The sequence below is a fragment of the Callospermophilus lateralis genome, chromosome 4, assembly GCF_048772815.1.
Source record: "Callospermophilus lateralis isolate mCalLat2 chromosome 4, mCalLat2.hap1, whole genome shotgun sequence".
NCBI classification, from domain to species: Eukaryota; Metazoa; Chordata; class Mammalia; order Rodentia; family Sciuridae; genus Callospermophilus; species Callospermophilus lateralis.
In genome coordinates, this window is record NC_135308.1 from 109,324,004 (window position 1) to 109,338,521 (window position 14,518).

Genomic DNA, 14,518 nt, shown 5'->3' on the forward strand with positions numbered 1-14,518 from the left:
AGACAAATACAAGAAGCAAAAGACACATCAACAAGGAGATAGAGGTTCTACAAAAAAAAAAAACAGAAATCCTTGAAATGAAAAAAAATAATAAACCAAATTAACAACTCAAATGAAAGCATCACCAACAGAGAAGACCACTTAGAAGATATGACATCATTCAATGAAGATAAAATACATCATCTTGAAAAGAACATAGACCACACATGATAATGATAAGAAACCATTAGCAGAATATTCAAGAAATATGGAATAGCATAAAAAGACAAAATTTAAGAGGTATTGGTATAGAGGAAGGCATAGAGGTCCAAATCAAATGAATGAACAATCTAGTCAAATAATATCAGAAAACTTTCCAAACATGAAGAATGAATTGAAAATTCAAATTCAAGAAGCCTCCAGGATGCCAAATGTACAAAATCACAACAGACCCACACCAAGGCACATTATAATGAAAATGCCCAACATACAAAATAAGGAGAGAATTTTAAAAGCCACAAGAGAAAGGAATCAGATTACATATAAGGGAAAACCAATTAGGATAAGGACAGATTTTTCAACACAGACCCTGAAAGCTAGAGGATCCTGGAACAACATATATCAAGCTCTGAAAGATAATGGGTGCCAACCAAGAATCTTGTATCCAGCAAAATTAAGCTTTAGATTTGAAGATGAAATTTAAAAACTTCCACAGTAAACAAAAGTTAAAAGAATTTATAGCTAGAAAACTGTCAATACAAAACATCCTTGGCAAAATATTTCATAAAGAAGAAATGAAAAAGCAATGAAAATCAGCAGAGGTAGCAAGTACAAAAAAGGAAAAACAAATCAAAGAGCAAAACCAATTCAAGTAAAATAACAAAAATAAACAAATATGGCTGGAAATACAAACCATGTCTCAATAGTAACCCCAAATGTTAATGGCTTAAACTCACCAATCAAAAGACATAGGCTAGCAGATTGGATTTAAAAAAAAAAAAAAAAGACCCAACAATATGCTGCCTCCGGAGACTCATCCGATAAGAAAAGACATACACAGACTGAAAGTGAAAGGTTGGGAAAAATCATATCACTCACATGGACTGCGGAAGAAAGCAGGTGTTTCCATCCTCATATCAAATAAAGTAGACTTCAAGCCAAGGTAATCAAAAGGAATAAGGATGGACATTGCATACTGCTCAAGGGAACCATACACCAACAAGACATAACAATCATAAATATATATGCCCCAAACAATGGAGCAACTATGTTTATCAAACAAACTCTTCTCAAGTTCAAGAGTCAAATTGACCACAACACAATAATCTTGGGTGACTTTAACACACCTCTTCCACCACTGGATAGATCTTCCAAACAGAAGTTGAATAAAGAAATTATAGAACTCAATAACACATTCAATAACTTAGACTTAACTGACATATATAGAATATTTCAACCTGCATCAAGCAGATACACTTTCTTCTCAGCAGTACATGGATCCCTCTCTAAAACAGACATATACTATGCCACGAAGCAGCACTTAGCAAATACAAAAAAGTAGAGTTACTACCATGCATTTTATCAAATCATAACAGAATGAAATTGGAAATCAACAACAAAATAAAAATAAAAATTTCTCCATCACCTGAAGACTAAACAATATTCTACTGAATGAACAATGAGTCACAGAAAACATCAAGGAGGAGATTAAAAAATTCCTAGAGATAAAAGAGAACATAGACACAACATATCAAAATCTCTGGGACATTATGGAAGCAGTACTAAGAGGCAAATTCATTGCATGGAGTTCATTCCTTAAAAGAAGAAAAAGTCAAGAAATAAATGACCTCACACTACATCTCAAAGTTCTAGAAAAAGAACAAACCAGCAGCAAAAACAGTAGAAGGCAAGAAATAATTAAAATTAGAGCAGAAATCAATGAAATCAAAACAATTGAAAAAATTGACAAAATTAAAAGTTGGTTCATTGAAAAACTAAATAAAATTGACAGACCCTTAGGCACACTAACAAAGAGAAGGAGGGTGTGTTACCAGCATAGGTGATGAAAAAGGTAATATCACAACAGACACTACAGAAATACAGAAGATAATTAGAAATTATTTTGAAATCTTATACTCCAATGAAATAAAAGACATTGAAGGCACTGAGAAATTGCTTAAGTCATATGATTTGCCCAGATTGAGACAGAAGATATACACAAATTAAACAATCAATATCAAGTGAGGAAATAGAAGAAGCCATCAAAAGCTTACCAACCAAGAAAAGCCCAGGACTGGATGGATACACAGCAGAGTTCTACAAGACCTTTAAAAAAGAACTAATACCAAAACTCTTCAATCTATTTCAGGAAATAGAAAAAGAGGCAGTAATTCCAAACTCATTCTATGAGGCCAATATCACCCTGATCCCAAAACCAGGCAAAGACACATCAAACAAACAAAACTTCAGACCAATATCTCTAATGACCATAGATGCAAAAATTCTCAATAAAATTCTGGCAAATCAAATACAAAAACATATCAAAAAGATTGTGCACCATGATCAAGTGGGAATCATCCCAGGGATGCAAGGTTAGTTTCAACATACAGAAATCAATAAATGTAATTCATCACATCAATATACTTAAAGATAAGAATCATATGATCATCTCAATAGATGCAGAAAAAGCATTTGACAAAATACAGCACCCCTTTAAAACAAAACAAAACACTAGAAAAACTAGGAATAACAAGAACATATCTCAACACTGTAAAGGCTATCTATGTTAAGCCTCAGGCTAACATCATTCTAAATGGAGAAAAATTGAAGGCATTCCCTCTAAAATCTGTAATAAGACAGGGATGTCCTCTTTTGCCACTTCTATTCAAAATAGTTCTTGAAACTCTGGCTAGAGCAATTAGACAGATGAAAGAAATCAAAGGAATGTGTATAGAAAAAGAAGAATTTAAATTAGCACTATTTGCTGAGGTATAGACCTAGAAGACCCAAAAGATTCCACCAGAAAATTTCTAGAACTAGTAAATGAATTCAGCAAAGTAGCAGGATATAAAATCAACACCCATAAATCAAAGACCTTTATGTATATCAGTGACAAAATCCCTAAGAAGGAAATGAGAAAAACTACCCGATTCACAATAAACTCAAAAAAAAAAAAAAAAAAGATACTTGGGAATCAACTTAACAAAAGAGGTGAAAGATCTATATAATGAACACTACAGAACTCTAAAGAGAGAAATCAAAGATGACCTTAGAAGATGGAAAGATGTACCTTGCTTTTGGATAGGCAGAATTAATATTATCAAAATGAACATACTTCCAAAAGCACTATGCAGATTTAATGCAATTCCAATCAAAATCCCAATGGCATTCCTCATAAATATGGAAAAATCAATCGTGAAATTCATATGGAAAAATAAGAGACCCAGAATAGCTAAAGCAATCCTTAGCAGGAAGAGTGAAGCAGGTGGCATCACTATACAAAACCTTAAACTATACTACAGAGCAATAGGAACAAAAACAGCACAGTATTGGAGCCAAAACAGACTGTTAGGCCAATGGTACAAAATAGAGGACACCGAAACTAATTCACAAAATTACAATTATCTTATATTAGGCAAAGGTGCTAAAAACATGCACTGGAAAAAAGATAGCATCTTCAACAAATGGTGCTGGGAAAACTGGAAATCCATATGCAACAAAATGAAATTAAACCCCTATCTCTCATCATGCACAAAACTTAACTCAAAATGGATCAAGGACCTAGGAACTAAACCAGAGACTCAATGTCTAATAGAAGAAAAAGTAAGCCCTAATTTTCATCATGTGGAATTAGGCCCCAACTTCCTTAATAAGACTCCTATAGTGCAAGAATTAAAACCAAGAATCAATAAATGGGATAGAATCAAACTAAAAAAGTTTTTTCTCAGCAAAAGAAACAATATGTGAGGTTAACAGAGAGCCTAAATCCTAGGAGCAAATCTTTACCCCTCACACATCAGATAGAGAACTAATCTCTAGGGTATATAAAGAACTCAAAAAGCTAAGCACTGAAAAAACAAATAAGCCAATCAACAAATGGGCCAAGGACCTGAACAGACATTTCTCAGAAGAAGATATACAATCAATCAAAAAATATATGAAAAAATTCTAATGGGGGATGGGGATGTGGCTCAAGTGGTAGTGCGCTCGCCTGGCATGCGTGCGGCCCGGGTTCGATTCTCAGCACCACGTACAAACAAAGATGTTGTGTCCGCCGATAACTAAAAAATAAATATTAAAAAAATTCTCTCTCTCTCTCTCTCTCTCTCTCTCTCTCTCTCTCTCTTCCTCTCTCATTCTCTCTTTTAAAAAAAAATTCGAATGATCTCTAGAAATCAGAGAAATTCAAATCAAAACTATTCTAAGATATCATCTTGTAAAGGTAAAATTTCTAAGCTGATTCTAAGCCGCAGAGCCAGAGTTAAAGTGTAAAAGACCGGACATTGTGAAGTTTCTAACTGCAGGGCTTGGGTTAAAGAGTAAAAGATTAAGTATTGTTACAATTCCTCTGCTACCCCCGAAACTTGTAATCCCTGTAGCTGTTAGGACAATACCCGAGCTGCCCAGTAAATATTCTTACTGACTCCTCTGGTTGTCTAATAACTTGGGGTTCTGTGAAGTGGCACGTAGGCACCTCGGGCCCCAGAACCAATCAGTTTAAATGTTCACCCCGCTTAAAAGTAACCAATCACCATGTCCAATCTGTTCCCGCCAGTAAATGTACTAACCAGGTCTCAGAGTTGTTGTTCAATTTTCCCGCGCCTCATGATGATTTGTTCTGATGTATGCAAAGCTCCCCCCCCCCCCCGCCCTCTCCAAAAAGTGTACTTAAGCTCTGCCTGACCTCTGCTCGGGGCTCTGGGCTGCTCTATCTTCCTGAGTGAGCCTGGAGCCTCAGCATGCTGAATCAATAAAACCCCTTCTGCCAATTGCATGGAGCCGGTCTCTTGGGGTCTCTCCCTCCGACGTTTCGCTGGAGTCTTACAATCTCACTCCAGTAGAATGGCAGCTATTATGAAGACAAACAACAAGTATTGGCAAGGATGTGGGGGGAAAGGTACACTCATACATTGTCGGTGGGACTGCAAATTGGTACAGCCAATTTGGAATGCAGTATGGAGATTCTTGGAATCTGGAAATGGAACCACCATTTGACGCAGGTATCCCTCTCCTCGTACTATACCCAAAGGACTTAAAAACAGAATACTACAGGGACAGAGACACATCAATGTTTATAGCAGCACAATTCACAATAGCTAAACTGTGGAACCAACCTAGATGTCCTTCAGTGGATGAATGCATACAAAAAATATGGCATATATATACAATGGAATTTTATTCAGCAATAAAAGAGAATAAAATCAAGGCATTTGCAAGTAAATGGATGGCTTTGGAGAAGATAATGCTAAATGAAGTTAGCCAATCCCAACAAAACAACATATTGCAGTCTTAAAAATTCAAAAGAGTGGAAATTGTGTACTCACCACAAAAATTATAATTATGTGAAGTAATACTTTCATTGGTTAGCTCTATTTAACCATTCCACAGCCTGTCTATATTTCAAAACATGGTGCATGTTGTACACAATAAATAGCTAGGTTCTTCATCAATTTAAAAAAAATAAAAATATATCAAATCAATAGCTAAAGGCCCTAAATATGAGACATGAAACTTCACGATACTTCATTCAAAATATCCCAGCTTTCACAGATTATCTGAATCCTACGTAGTACCTGATTGTCACTAATAACGTGAGTTTTATCTTCAGATGGGCCCAATATGCAGTCCATAGTTGCCACCCTAATAGTGTATATGGTAGAGCTCAGGAAAATAGTTTCTTGCAGCTGAAGACCATGAATGACTATGGTCATCATGGCAGATCCAGAGAATCCAGAAACAATGGGAAGAGGACATTAAAGCCTCTAGACTGAGGAAGGCTCTGGGTGGCACTAATGGGAATTCCTATTATATTACTATTTAAGACACATTCTAGCACTTTTTTGCTGTTGGATGGCCCACCCTTAGGGGAATTATTGGTGGTTAACAGCATAAAGAATGGAAATAAAATATGTAAATGAGGAATGGATTGCCTCTGAGATGTAAGTAAACAGTGTGGGGCCCTTGGATCATCCCTGGGCTGACTAGTAGTTTTTCTGACATGGTCAGGGCCCTCAATTTTATGGGAAGCAATTACTAAATCTCAATAGAAAAGTTCTATGACATGAGTTTATATATGCCATGCAAGTGTATCCTTGGAATTTTCTCACATAAGGACGTTATCAGTGTAATAGGAGACATGTCTTCCTAGAAAGGTTGGATGTAGTTAAGATGTGCCTGTATCAAATTGTAACAGCAAACTGTTTTCCAGTTGTAGTAATTCTATGTAGCAATTCTATAGTGGAAATCCACTATAATATACCATTCACTTATATCAGGTTTGAGTTCTGGACACCTGGCTTGTTAAAAGATAAACAACAGGAACATTATAAAGGCCAGGCATACCCAACCCCAGGAGTCTCACTCCATGGCTCTCAACTTATCCACAAACCTCATAGTTAAGTCATATTCTCTTGTGGAATCCTTATATCATGGTCTCTGGAGCCTCTCTTCTCAGCCATATGTTTACAATTTGTTCTCAAAATTGTCAACAACTGAGGTTCATTATCACATTTTGAATTTGAGTCCACAGGGCATCTTTAGCTTCTACAGGAAATTGATCCCCATGTGTCTGCTTTAAAAAGAGCAGATAAAACTCTGTCACTCTTGGTAATGCAAAGAAGCCCTTTGCCTGCCTTCTTACACATAAAATGTCTTAGGACAGAAATACAAGAAATTCTGATTCTCTCAAATTCTTCCAATTCTATAACTCTTGGCAAAAGTATTGCTTTTATATCACTATTTTATTTATTTATTTATTTTAGTGCTTGGGATTGAATCCACGACCTTGCTTTTGTTATTTCTATCTACACTTGTAAAAACTGTGTCAGAAACTGTCATTTGATTCTGGCATGTATTTCTGGAATAGAAGAAAATATTCTTCTCTAGTTCAGCCCCACACTTTGGATACTTGTATTAAGAGGACAGAATGTGGAAGGCAATCTAAGGGTTGTGAGTGAATGTAAAGCCAATAGAAAGCATGTCAGATTTAAGATTATTCAGAGATTCACATGGCACACTTTATCTTTGTCTTACCTCTGAAGAATGACAAGGTAAACAGCACTCTACACACATTTAGATTGTCTAATGTATGAGCATCATGTATTTTTAAAATCATCAATGATATAATTATGTTAATGTGGGCCATGAAAGCAATTAATTATAAAAATCTGGAAGAAAATGCAAGACTTACCAAAGGCCACAGGTTAGTATAAAGAGAGACAGGAGGATTGTTAGAGATCCTGGTCAATGTTTAATATCACCTACTACCTATAAAATCTATATGGGAAAATGTAAAGTTGATGAGCATAAATTTGATATGATTATCTAAAAAGGTACACAGAATGTCTCCACAAATTATCCTTCCCGAAAAATTACCAATTTATCTATAAAAAAAAAAAAACTCTTAATTTTAAACACACACACACACACACACACATACACATACACATACACACACACACACACACACACACACACTATAGGACATCGTCTTCCAGATTTTCATATTCTAAGAATAGATAGCACTTTGGGATTGATGATCTGTCATCCTTTGTTGAGGACACTCTAAAACTGAGCAAAATTCATTCTGTGATGCTGCCTGTGCATCTCGCAAGATCTCTATTCTCAGGAGTATACTGCAAATCAGTGACCTGGAGACACTAATGGTAGAGAGAAATATGAAAGAAATTCTAATTAATATGGTTTATCGATGCCTGGGCCTTGTTCATGCAGAAGGAAGTCTCACAGTATAAAATGAGAAGCTATTCAGCATTGCTTATGTGGGGGAAGTCTTGTTTCTGAAACAAGGAAGTCAGATATTTGGACAGTGATGAGATGGCCGTCTACAGCAGATCTCCAGTGAAGCAAAAAATATTACAGAGACATTAAAGAAAGAAACAGGAAACACAAAAAAAAGCATCAAGTGGAGATATTTCTACAAAGAGCAAGAAGTAGAAGAGACAGAGTCAGAGGAAAGTGCTTACAATATGGGCATTTCATAAACATGTAAATTTGAGAAATTACAAAGCCTTTAGGAATGAGGTCATTTATGTAAAATATGGGGCTTTCCATGCAGCCAAGTATAATCCAAGGGACACTAATTTGGACTGATACGACGAAGAGCAATGTGTGACCTCATTCTGTTGGTTAAAATAAGCCTTATCTCTTCTACTGGGGAATTCTGCAGTTTTCATCTTTCTCACTTTTCCCCTTTTAGATCTGATGGAGGTCAACTATGAAAAACAGGACCATGCTGACTGAATTTATTCTTCTGGGCCTCACAAGTCAACCTGAACTTCAGGTGGTGATGTTCATCTTTCTGTTTATCACCTACATGCTCAGTGTCCTAGGAAATCTAACTATCATCATCCTCACCTTACTGAATTCTCAGCTCCAAACCCCCATGTATTTCTTCCTCCGGAATTTCTCCTTCTTAGAAATTTCCTTCACATCCATTTTTATTCCCAGATTTCTCACCAGCATGACAACAGGAAATAAGGCCATCAGCTTTGCAGGCTGCTTCACTCAGTATTTTTTTGCTATATTTCTTGGGGCAACAGAGTTTTACCTCCTGGCTTCCATGTCCTATGATCGCTATGTGGCCATCTGCAAACCCCTGCATTACCTGACCATTATGAGCAGCAGAGTCTGCACACAGCTTGTGCTCTGCTCCTGGCTGGGGGGTCTCCTTGCTATTGTACCGCCAATCACCTTGATGAGTCAGGTAGATTTCTGTGCCTCGAATGTTCTGAATCATTATTTCTGTGACTATGGGCCCCTCCTGGAGCTGGCCTGCTCAGACACAAGCCTCTTAGAAAGGATAGTTATGCTTGTGGCTGTGGTGACTCTAGTGATTACTTTGGTTCTGGTGACATTTTCTTACACATACATCATCAGGACTATTTTGAGGATCCCCTCTGCCCAGCAAAGGACAAAGGCCTTTTCCACTTGCTCTTCCCACATGATTGTCATCTCCCTGTCTTATGGCAGCTGCATGTTTATGTACATTAATCCCTCTATAAAAGAAAGAGGTGCTTTCAACAAAGGAATAGCTGTGCTCATTACTTCAGTCACCCCCATGTTGAATCCCTTCATTTATACACTAAGAAACCAACAAGTAAAGCAAGTCTTCAAAGACACTGTCAGAAAGATTGTGAAGTTTTAAGAAAGAAAAAAAAAGAACACCCTTCAATGAAAAATGTATTTGCACTTCATAGATATGTATTGAGAGTCTACTAAATTTCAAGGGTTGAACTGGCTCTTGAAGACAAAAATACAGAAATCATATGTTCTAATGTTCAAGGAATCTACAATCTAGAGTAGAGGTAAGGAATATAGACTATACATTTTTGGATAAATTTACAAAAAAAGAAATGAAATGACATAGTAAGTGTTACTAGAGACAGGTGAATGATCCAGCAAAGAACAGGAAGACTTAGCACTTCTTTATAGAAATGACTTCAAATTTAAGAAGCAAAACACTGCTTATTAAGTAGAAGTGGTGAAGAATCTGGGGTGATGAAGAAGGCCAGATCATAAAGTATGTAATTGCAAACTGTGGGGTTAGTTGAGTGTCATGAGTCAGAGGAATGTTAAGAAATGCCTTATAAGCCAGGTGCAGTGGCGCACACCTGTAATCCCAGCAGCTCAGGAGGCTGAGACAGGTTTGCGAGTTCAAAGCCAGCATTAGCAAAAGCTAGACACTGAGCAACTCAATGAGAGTTTGTCTCTAATTAAAATACAAAATAGGGTGGGGATGTGGCTCAGTGGTTGAGTGCCCCTGAGTTCAATCCCCAGTAGCACCCCCCAAAAAAAGGAAAAAAATAAACAAACTCCCTGTGGCCATCAACATTGTGAGGCACTGACCTTGTTCCTCAGTCCCAGAGATTGAGGAACTTCCATTAAAATGTAATTTCATTTCTTTCCCTTTATCATTTAGGTTTCAGTTGTAGCCATTGCAACCTCCATCCCTTTGTAAGAGGAAAATGAAAGGAAAGAGTATGCATTTAGTCCACATCATTCAAATTAGAAAAAAACTCTACATTTTTTCACCTTACATACCCACATTCTAGAGGTCAGGGTTAAAAGAAGCTCCTAGAGGAAGGTTAGAAGCCTCTCTGTTTGTGCCTCTCCTTGACAGAATCTATTGTTTATTTTCTTAGATGACATATTTTAAGTTAATAGCAAGAGATTTTCTCTCTCTTTGATATTTTCTGGTGATGTTTTTATTTATATGCATTGATTGTAAACATTAATGGGATTCAGTGTCATATTTCAAATACATGCATATACTGTACACTGATCAAATCTAGCCTCCCTTTATCCTATCATGGTTTTATTTTCATTCTTTTGTTTATATATTGACTAGATATTAGAAAATATAAATTTTGTGATCTGCTGTATTCCATTAATTTCTTCAAATATACTGCTTTTGTTACTAACATAAACCACCACGGATATCTATTCTGTGAAGTGAAAAAAATATAAGGTATGGATTTAGTTTTACATCTAGAATATTCCAAATTATGAGCCTTGGAAAATAGCTGGGAATAAACTACCCTGCTAAAGAAAACTCAGCAAATGGATTCAAGGTTAACAACTTAAATTTTAACAGGTATTGGTACGGCCTTTATTTCAATGGAAGGACATTTGTTTTTTAATCTGAGCATATCTATGCAGTTTAATGATATCCTAACACGTTATGGGATGTTGTTTACTGTTTTGAGTACAAATGCAACATAACCCACTACATCGATATACTTTATATGTGCTAACATGAGCAGCATGGTGCTTCTCAAACATTTAAGGTAAAAGCTGGATTATACTGATGATGAATACAAATTGTCAGACCCACAGAAAGTATTGGAGAATATATAGTATTTCTAAATAAAAGGTCTTATATGGAAAGCCTCTGCTATTTTGAATGTCTAGTATTTAATTTGATTTTCAATTTATCCCAGATTCATTCAGGTAACATTTAACTGATAAGAATATTCTTAAACAGTCACACCTACATTATTAAGGTCTTCCACATCCAAATTTCTCCAAAAACCTGTGTGGTAAAGTAGAAGCAATGCTACACAGTGGTTAAAAACACAGGCTTTAGTTCAAATCTCATACTCTCAATGATCTATCAGAATTACCTATGGTTATTTTCTTGAACTTTATAAAGCTTATCTTTCTCAATTCTAAAATATGAATATTAACAGTGTCTGTTTTATAGGGTACTGGGAAGAATAGATATTAAATTTATTGCTTTAATATAACTAGGACTATAAAACATTGGCCATTCTACTTGAAATTCTTCTGCAATAAGACACATATATTCTACTCCTCCTGTGTCTGATTCCATGCCTAGATCGCCAGATCAGTGAAATTCTTGCCTATGTTCCAGATAAAGACTTCAGAATAGTCACTAACAAATCATTAGAATTTGGTTAACATTAGCCTCATGTACACTGAATATCTCTGGGAGAGAGGAAATGTATAAATATGCTGGGAGAGAGTGGTAAGCACACCATGTAAGTCAAAGCTTAAAATCACAAGGCAGGACATCACTATCTTCATAAAAATGTTTAAGGTCTAATAGCTAAGACATGCATTCATTTTAACTTGATTTCTGTGACTGGAGAGAGTCAGGAGTCTACTTTCAGAATTCTGCATGTTGATATCCAATTCTCCCAGCACCATTTAGGGAAAAACTGTTTTTTCTCCAATGTGTGTTCTTAGAATCTTATCAAAAATCAGTTGGCTTAGATGTGTATGTTTCTGTTTTCTTCTAGGCTATTTTGCTCCACTGGTCTATGTCCTTGTTTCTATGCCAACACTATGCCATTTTGATTACCACAATGTTACATGTGTTTTCAACTTAGGTAACAGGATGACTCTGGCTTCATTATTTTTTGAATGGCTATTTGGGGTTGATTGATTTGGCTATTTGGGGTTTTCTGTGGTTCCACACAAATTTCAGAATTGTGCTTTCAGGTTTGGTGAAGAAGTCATTGGCATTTTGATAGAGTTTTCATTAAAATGTAGATGATTGGGCATATTATAGACATTCTAACAATATTGATCCTTCTAACCCCAAAACAGAGGGTATCTTTTCATCTTTGTATGTGTGTCCTCTTCAATTTCTTTCATCAAAATTGTATAGTTTTTATTATATAGAGAAATTTTGCACCTCTTGGCTTAAATTTATTCATAAGCATCAATTTTTAACTATTATAAATAAAATTTCTTTCTTGATTTCTATTTCTAAAAATTTGCTATTGGTGTATTCAAATGCTATTTATTCTGTATGTTCATTTTGTGTGCAACTTGAATGAAATTGTTACTTCTAGTTAGTTTTGGAGGCAGTTTGGAGGTCTTTCTTTTTATATATAAGATCATGTCATCTTCAAACAGTGACAGTCTGACATCATAAGGGTGTGTTCCCCACTGCACTACACCAGAGGCAGAACCCAGTCCATGTAGTACTCCCCACAACCCAGGCAGCTCCATTTGAGACCCAATCTCACTGTGTTCTTCCCCCAGTAGAGTGAATGAGTTGCTCTGCTGAGCTGCTGCTATGGTCCCCCACCCCACTGTGATTCCCATGGAGACTAAAAGGTACAGACTGCACAGACTGTGATGCATTATCTAGGCACATTAGAGTGACCCCAACCACACACAGGCCCTAGAAACTGGCAGGGGCATGACACATACGACAGGCAAACTTCCCAAGCTGCCAAGTGAGCTGCATTACACCAGTCTGGTGCAAGTAGAACAGCCCCACCCTTGGGCAACCTGTAGATACTGACAGGTGACCTCGTGCTACGATGCTTGCATACAATAGATGATTAATAGAAAAGTGAGAAATAGTTGATAGAAAGATGACAGAACAATGATAGATACATAATAGATAGAACCAAATAATATTTTCCCCTAAGATGGCATCAAATTAAAAAGCTTCTGCACAACAAAAGAAAGAATTAGGAATGTGAAGAGAGAACCTACAGAAACAAAGAAAAACTTTGCTCACTACTCTGTGACAGAGGATTAATATCTAGAATATATAAAGAACTCAAAAAACTTAACACCAAAAAAATCAAATAACCCAATTAATAAATGAGCAGATGAATTAAACTCTTCTCAAGATAAAAAATACAAAGATCAAAAAATAGATGAAAAATGTTCAACATTATTGGCAATTAGGAAATGTAAATCAAAACTACACTGAGGGATGGGCACAGAGGCTCACACGCCTAATCCCAGCAGCCTGGCTTGGAAAGCTAAAGCAGGAGGATTGTGAGTTCAAAGACAGCCTCAGCAAGGGTGAGGTACTAAGCAACTCAGTGAGATCCTGTCTCTAAATAAAATACAAAATAGAGCTGGGGTTGTGTGTGGCTCAGTGGTTGAGTGTCCCTGAGTTCAATCCCTGGTACAAAAAAAAAAAAAACTACACCGAGATTTTATCTTATACCATTCAGAATGGCAAGCATCAAGCATACAAATAATAATAAATTCTGGAGAAGATGAGGAGAAAAAGGAATACTTTTACACTGTAGTGGGATTGTAAATTAGTACAATTACTATGGAAAATCAGTAGTTTCCACAAAAGACTAGGCATGGAGCCACTATATGACCTAACCATACCAGTCCTTGGTTTTTATCCTGAAGAAGTAAAGTCATCACTCTATAGTGATCCATGAATATTATGGGTATAGCAGCAAAATTCACAATAGCCAAACTAGGGAACCAGTATAGATGCCCATCAGTGGATGGAAGCATAAGGAAAATATGATACTGATGTGCATATGCAGAGAGAGTGAGAGAGAGAGAGAGAGAGAGAGAGAGAGAGAGAGAGAGAGATAGTTTTATCCCATCATAAAGAAAAATAAAACTATGTCACCTGCAGAAAAATAGATAGAATTTGAAGCTATTATATAAGTTAAGTGAAATAAGCCAAACTCAGAGGGTCAAAGATTACATGTTTTCCCTCATGTTTGGAAGCTAGAGAGGTAAATGGAAAAAGGGGGGACAGGGATTTCATGAAAAAGGAGATCATTAGAAAAAAGGGAGGAGGAAAAATTTGGGAAGGAACAGGGAAGTGCTGGGGAGTGATACTTGCCACATTACATTGTTCTATTGTGTGCAGGCAGGAGTCTGTGACAACACCATGTATGTAACAACATGGAGGGACATAACAGTATGTTCAACTGTAATGCACCAGTGAAAAAATGTGGAAGGAATGAAAATAGAATCCCCCTAAAAAAGATGAATATCCTAACATTTTGACAATATGTATGAACCCAGAGAACACTACTCTAAATTAAATAACTCA

General features: G+C 36.4%; 1 pseudogene; it reads left to right on the forward strand.

The window, feature by feature from the left end:
- Nucleotides 1-8,431: 8,431 nt before the first annotated feature.
- On the forward strand, nucleotides 8,432-9,391 carry LOC143398495 (olfactory receptor 6C4-like; annotated as a pseudogene).
- The last annotated feature ends 5,127 nt before the right edge of the window (nucleotides 9,392-14,518 follow it).